The sequence below is a fragment of the Taudactylus pleione genome, unplaced genomic scaffold (assembly GCF_031769625.1).
Source record: "Taudactylus pleione unplaced genomic scaffold, aTauple2 ptg000095l, whole genome shotgun sequence".
In the NCBI taxonomy this organism is placed as follows: Eukaryota; Metazoa; Chordata; class Amphibia; order Anura; family Myobatrachidae; genus Taudactylus; species Taudactylus pleione.
The window spans coordinates 10,555,219-10,562,136 of NW_028284497.1; the positions used below are offsets into that span (position 1 = coordinate 10,555,219).

The 6,918-nt window shown below is 43.9% G+C and overlaps 1 long non-coding RNA gene across 1 annotated transcript in view; it reads right to left on the bottom strand.

Moving 5' to 3' along the window:
* The window catches only part of LOC148526579 (uncharacterized), a 37,252-nt gene extending 30,753 nt beyond the window's left edge, over positions 1-6,499 (bottom strand). The window contains exon 1 of the long non-coding RNA XR_015878224.1: positions 6,326-6,499. This is a non-coding gene — a long non-coding RNA (uncharacterized LOC148526579). The remainder of the gene's footprint in view (positions 1-6,325) is intronic.
* Positions 6,500-6,918: the final 419 nt, after the last annotated feature.

Genomic DNA, 6,918 nt, shown 5'->3' on the forward strand with positions numbered 1-6,918 from the left:
AATCCCCAGGAGAGTCTAAGTGGGGTAAGCCACTGGGCGATGATTTCCCTCAGTTTCTCTAAGAGGTTGTCGGCGGTGTGCCTCTTCCTGAAACCGGTGATACACAGCGTAGCCTGCCTTGGAACGAGCTGGAGTTTCTGAGATGCTGCGACTGGTGACGCTGCTGCTGTTGCTGCGTAAGGTGATACATCTACCCAGTGGGCTGTCACAGTCATATAGTCCTTAGTCTGCCCTGTTCCACTTGTCCACATGTCCGTGGTTAAGTGGACATTGGGTACAACGGCATTTTTCAGGACACTGAGGACACTTTTTCTGACGTTTCTGTACAGTCTCGGTATCGCCTGCCTAGTGAAGTGGAATCTAGACGGGATTTAGAACCGGGGACACACTACCTCCATCAATTGTCTAAATCCCACTGCACTAATGGCGGATACCGGACGCACGTCTAACACCAACATAGCAGTCAAGGCCTCAGTTATACGTTTTGCTTCAGGATGACTGCTGTCGTACTTCATCCTCCTCGCTAAGGACTGTTGGAGGGTCAATTGTTTAGTAAAAGTAGTGGTGTTCCTACTTCCTCTCTGGGATGATGAACGATTCCCAGCAGCAGCAGCAGCAGCAGCAGCAGCAGCAGGAGGCATAGCAATGCAGGATCCTCCGGAGGAATCCCCGATAGGAGTGTCAGTCATGCCAGTGACATGGCCTGCAGGACTACTTCCGATCCTGACTAAGGAGGAAATTGACGAGGAGGGAGTTGACGGTGTGGTTTGCAGGCACTTGGATACAACAGGACAACGGGATTTAGGTGTCCCTGGACTGCTTACGGTCTTAGCCAAAGTTTCTGAACTTGACAGTAACTTATTATGAATGCGCTGCAGGTGCCGTATAAGGGAGGATGTTCCTAGGTGGTTAACGTCCCTACCCCTACTTATTCCACCTTTACATAAGGTACATATGGCAAGACAGTTGTTGTCCGGATTTGGATAGAAATATTGCCAGACCAAAGAGGTGGAATGTTTGGACTTCTGCCCAGGCATGACCGTGATGGGCTTTTTCATCCCACGGACAACAACTGTCTCCCCCGGAGCCTGATTTAAACAAGCCACATCACCATCAGAATCCTCCTCGCCAACTTCCTCCTCAGCGCCAGCTACACCAGTATCCTCATCCTGTTGTACTTCAACAGTGACATCTTCAATTTGCATATCAGCAAGTGGACTGTGGGTGCTCCTTTCAGCACTTGCAGGGGGCGTGCAAATGGTGGAAAGAGCCACCTCTTCCCGTCCAGTGCTGGGAAGGTCAGGCATCGCAACCACCACCACACTTGGACTCTCCTTGGGGATTTGTGATATCTTCTTAGAAAGCACAGTTCTTCGCTGTGCTTTTGCCAGCTTAACTCTTTTGATTTTTTTAGTGGGAGGAGGGCTTCCATCGTCATGTGAAGCTGAACCACTAGTCATGAACATACTAGGGATCGACCTTAGCCGTTCCTTGCCACTCCGTGTCGTAAATGGCATATTGGCAAGTTTACGTTTCTCTTCGGCTGATTTAAATGATTTTTTTCAAGGTCATTTTCCTGAACTTTGTCATTTGGGATTGTATGTGCCCTCTATTATGACATTGGGCATTGGCCTTGGCAGACGATGTTGATGGCATGTTATCGTCTATGTCATGACTAGTGGCAGCAGCTTCAGCACTAGGAGGAAGTGGTTCTTGATCTTTCTCTATTTTATTTTTATCAGAGAAAGTTTGGGCCTCTATTTATGTTATATCGATTTGATATATACGTGCGGCTAAACACAGAAAATATTTTTTAATTTTTGCTGGAGAGTAGTGCACTTTGTGGGTTACACCAGCCTTTAAGAAATGAGCCAGCCGGCTCTTTACTTATGGGACACAGGCGCACGCTTGGCGCTGCTCCTTTGTTGATGCACGTGCGGCTACTGCGCACACAATTCACAAACACAGAAAATATATATTTTTTTGGTTTGGACTGGTGTGTACTTTGGGGGTTACAGCACCCTTTAACGGTCAAGCCAGCCGGCCCTTTACTTATGACACAGGCGCACGCTTGGCACTACTTTGTTGATGCACGTGCGGCTACTGCGCACACAATTCACAAACACAGAAAATATATATTTTTTTGGTTTGGACTGGAGTGTACTTTGGGGGTTACAGCACCCTTTAACGGTCAAGCCAGCCGGCCCTTTACTTATGACACAGGCGCACGCTTGGCACTACTTTGTTGATGCACGTGCGGTTACTGCGCACACAATTCACAAACACACAAAAAATATTATTTTTTTAGCACTTGGGGAGAGCACCCCTGATGGACAGAGCATCCCCTGGACAACACTACAGCACCCCTTTAGGACTGGGAATCTGCACAGGACTTTGGAGTGGACACAGCCCCTATTGACAACTGACTGCACAACACAGTCCAGCGAGCCCCTATGGACTTTGGAGGAGTGGACACAGCTAGTATGGACAACAGCAGCACAGCACAACACAGCCAGGCCCTATGGACTTTGAAGTAGTGGACAACAGCAGCACAGCGCAGCACAGCGCAGCACAGCACAACACTACTCTGCACTACACAGCCCAGCCAGCCCTAACTCCCACCCTCCCTCTTCACTGTCCACAGCCGAGTGAGAAAATGGCGCCGACGCGGGTACCTTATATAGGTTCTAAAACCCGCGAGACTCGGAAGGCGGGATGATGACGTTTTTGCCTCGATTTCAGATCCGAGTCAGGCGGGAAAAGTCGAGCCTGACTCGGATCTGCCTCGGATCGGGGGGGCTCAGGGGGGGTTCGGATTTCTGAAATCCGAACCCGCTCACCCCTAATCACAATATAGTCTATTTATTCTGTGAAGGGGTGCCACTCTGGGACAAATCAACAATACATTAAACAAAAAGAAAAAGATTCCCAATACGAGTGCACAATGTCTAGCAATGATCATTACTAAAATATAACTTTTATTACTAACATTAATAACCACCTAAGTGATATGTTAAAACAACGCAAAATAAGAAAATGATAGTAGAAAATAAATGTTAAAATACTTTTTTGTGCTCAGTTATCAAATATCTCAAATTGATACACTAAATAGTGTTTTATTGTGTATGGATGAATTGTGCATACCCACTGTTTCACAAATCCGTATATTCCTATCCATCTCAATTATATACAGTATAAGGTAGGTATACTTTATAAATTAAGGTTATAGAATCAGTAATGTGATATTATTTTTGACACATGTTCCTGTCCACTGGAGACCTAATTATATCAATGTATCACAATTATGTGTAAAGCTCAATCAACAATTGGGCCTGGCAGTCCAACTCCCAGGGGGAAAGCAACTCCCCTGAGACTAACATTCCAGTGAGCTGCTAGCAGAAGGTGCTTCCAATGGGAAGCCACTGCCAGACAGTGCACAGACGAGCTTGGACTGGAGCTGCAGCCCCTAGGTAAATTCCACCACTGTTAATAATACATCTGCCCCTTGCTGAATTTGATAGTGAAAAATCAAGCTGCAAACAATGTGCTGCAGGTTTAAAACCCACATAAAATAAGCAACTTGGACTAGCGTGGTATGTGTACAAATTAATGTGCACTCCTCCTCCCAAGAGCTAACCACCCCAATGCATTAGGCTCTGACTGGCACTCCTGGGCTGTGGGCACCAGCATTAAATTCAACAAAACCACCCAGATAACCTTCATAAGGTATTCTGCCAATTACATCCCCACTATACAGTCCATACATAACTTAACATATACTCTCTTTCTTCACTTTCACATTCCTCTGACACTAGGCCAACATTCCTGTGTGACTAAATTATACAACACATAAAGAACCTCTACAATCTGGCTGCTCCAATATGCAATAGGTAGCACATATCCTTGTGCATCAATGTATATTTCCCTATAGAATGTAAGCTTGTGAGCAGGGTCTTCTATGTCTGTCTGTTTTTACCCAGTCTTGTTCTATTACTGTTTGTTCCCAACTGTAAAGTGCAATGGAATACGCTGGCACTCTATAAGTAACTAATAATAATCTATATATATGAAAAGCTAATGCTGCTCCTCACCTCTATGGGTGATTCAAGTCAGGGGCATTTCTAGAGAGGAGGGGGCCCATGTGCAATCTCCGACATGGGCCCCCTCCTCTACGTCCGGCAGCCGGAAGCACTGAGCTGTGTGCGGCCAGTGCGGGAGTTATAGACTCTGGGCATTAGAGTGCGCCCAGAGTCTATAGAGTATGCGCAGGTCACTGGGAAAATGGCTGTGGCGGCCATTTTCCCTATACTGCGCATGCTCAAACAATGGGAAAATGACCGCGGCAACCATTTTCCAGTCATGTTTACAGCGCTGGACCCCCGCGCTGGTGTGGGACTCCGGAAAGGTTAGTAATACTATGGGTGCAGGGTGTGCGGCGCAGGGCCCCCGTGGACCCACAGACCCATGTGCCCCGTACAGCCTGTACCCACTATAGATATGCCCCTGATTCAAGTGTATTGCTTGCCAGCGGACACTAGACAGAGCAATACAAATGTTGCTTCATTGGGGCATGCAGAGCCACCACCACTGACATAATAGCCTCCAAATGGTAGCATGTATACTGCAAAAAGCATGGGTGATAGTATAGAACCCTGTGGGACACCACATGGAAGTGGAACTGGTGATAAAGAGTTTACTTCAGAAGAAACTTTCTGTGACCTGCCCGTGAGAAATTATTTGAACCAGCTAAGGACCCAATTAGAATCCCGTGGTCCACGGAATCAAATGCTGCAGAGAGATCCAGAAAGATTAAGATTCAACAATCACCTCTGTCTCTTGCCATCAGAAGATCATTTAGTACACATACCAGGGCTGTTTCCGTGCTATGTCTTCTCCTGAATCCTGACTGGAATGAATCATAAATATCATGGGTAGACAGGCGGGTTTCCAGTTTTGTTGCCACCACTTTCTCAATGACCTTCCCAGAAAAGAAAGGTTTGATACCAGTGTGTAGTTGGTCATGCAGTCAGGGTCTAGATTAGGTTGTTTAAGCAGTGGTCTATCAATTGCTTCCTTTAGTGCTTCAGGAAAAATGCCTGTCTGCAAAGAGCATTGAACTAATTTTGCAATTACAGAGCCAAATATGTCCATACATCCTATGAGAAGCTTGGTTGAGGCAGGGTCCAGATCACAGGTGGGGGTTGCAACATTTGGATGATTTCAAAAAGAAAGTTTTTTTACTCCGCACAGAGTAAAGATAAATGTATGTATAATTAGACCAAAATAAGAATAATTATATGAGATATAATGTCTCTCACACAGTGTTTCAATTGGTGGTGCTCCCAGGAGCCGAATATAATCTTAGACAAAAAGAAAGGAAGAAAGAAGGCTCTTTTTGTGGGGCACTCTTATATCTAATGGTTATTATTAAAATATAACTTTTATTATATAATCTAAAATTGTGGTACCTTGGGGTAAATGAAAGGGTACGCCCAGTATGAATGGGACTTTAACTCAATATAAAGACATATGACACAGACATACATGAAACACATAAATGGTACTATCACCAAAGAGTGGCAAAAATATTCTTCATTTTAATTTGAGAATAGCAATTCTCATGCAGGGTACATTCCTTCTTTGTATTAATAAGTTATGTATCAATGATATTTTGCATCCATGTGTTATGACACATCTAAATATTATTCCAAAATACAGTAGTAGGAGTGTTATATCAACTGTGCAGGACTCACAATATTTATGTAACAGAGAAAAATAAATTATCAAGACTTGGAATATTATATAGGTCATATAATCTCACAGTTTATACAGAATTAACCATAATGGTAAACAGTGAATCTTATGCACAGCAATATGTGCCATACACACCCTCAAGGGATATATATAAATGTATGACTGCAACATACATCACACACAAGATTATATATGTGACAAATAGAGACCTATGTCAATATATGTTGAGACATAGAAATTTTTTATCACTGATATATATATATATATATATGCCTGTCTTGGCACCTCCAAAATTTTTGTCAAGAATATATAACAACAGGGGTGTTGTGTCCTCTGTACACAGTTTCAAGATAAATGCAAGCAGAACCCATGTAACATGAATTAACCTTAAATAGTGAGATACAACATTAGTCATAAGCCACAAATGTGTGCAGATATAAGCATGATAGTAACATAGAGCGCCTTATGTGTGTTAAATACAATTCTACCCACGCTGGGCTAATCCAGCATAGAATGAAACACATGGGCTATAAATGTATAAGGAGTCCCACGTGGGGAAGACACATATTACCCTGTTAGAAGATAAATGAGAAGGAGGTGGAAGTCAGCGTGTGCACCTGCCGATATGATCCATCCATCACCGCTGCATAGCCTGGAGAAATCGGGACGTGCGTTTCGCCTATTAGGCTTGGTCACCCGCACATAGTCAGAGAGTCTCAACTCTCTGTTTAAGTACTGGTCGCCGGGAATAACTCCCGGTCTGATGAGAAATGAAAGAAGATTACACGTTGGTTGTCCGGGACACGTGATGTGTCCCTGATGTTAACTTGTTGCCTATTGGATGGCTAGGTCACATGATGTAAACATAGCTGAAAAGGGGGAAAAGTGGCCACTAAATTGAATGTCAGCGCTATTTTGGAAATATTTAATGCGGTCTATGTGTAGGGTATATTAGTTATTTTAAAGATAGTATGAGAGTGATTCATTACTAGCCAGAATGTGGGGTTATTAAAAGGAAAGGATGAATGAGGAAAAATGCTGAGAGGTCATGGGTAATATCAATTAGAGTAAATCCTGATAATGCTTAAGCATTAATAAGGCAGACAAACACATAAACACACATGAAAGGTCTGGCTACATATACTGGTAAGTATCAATAGCTCA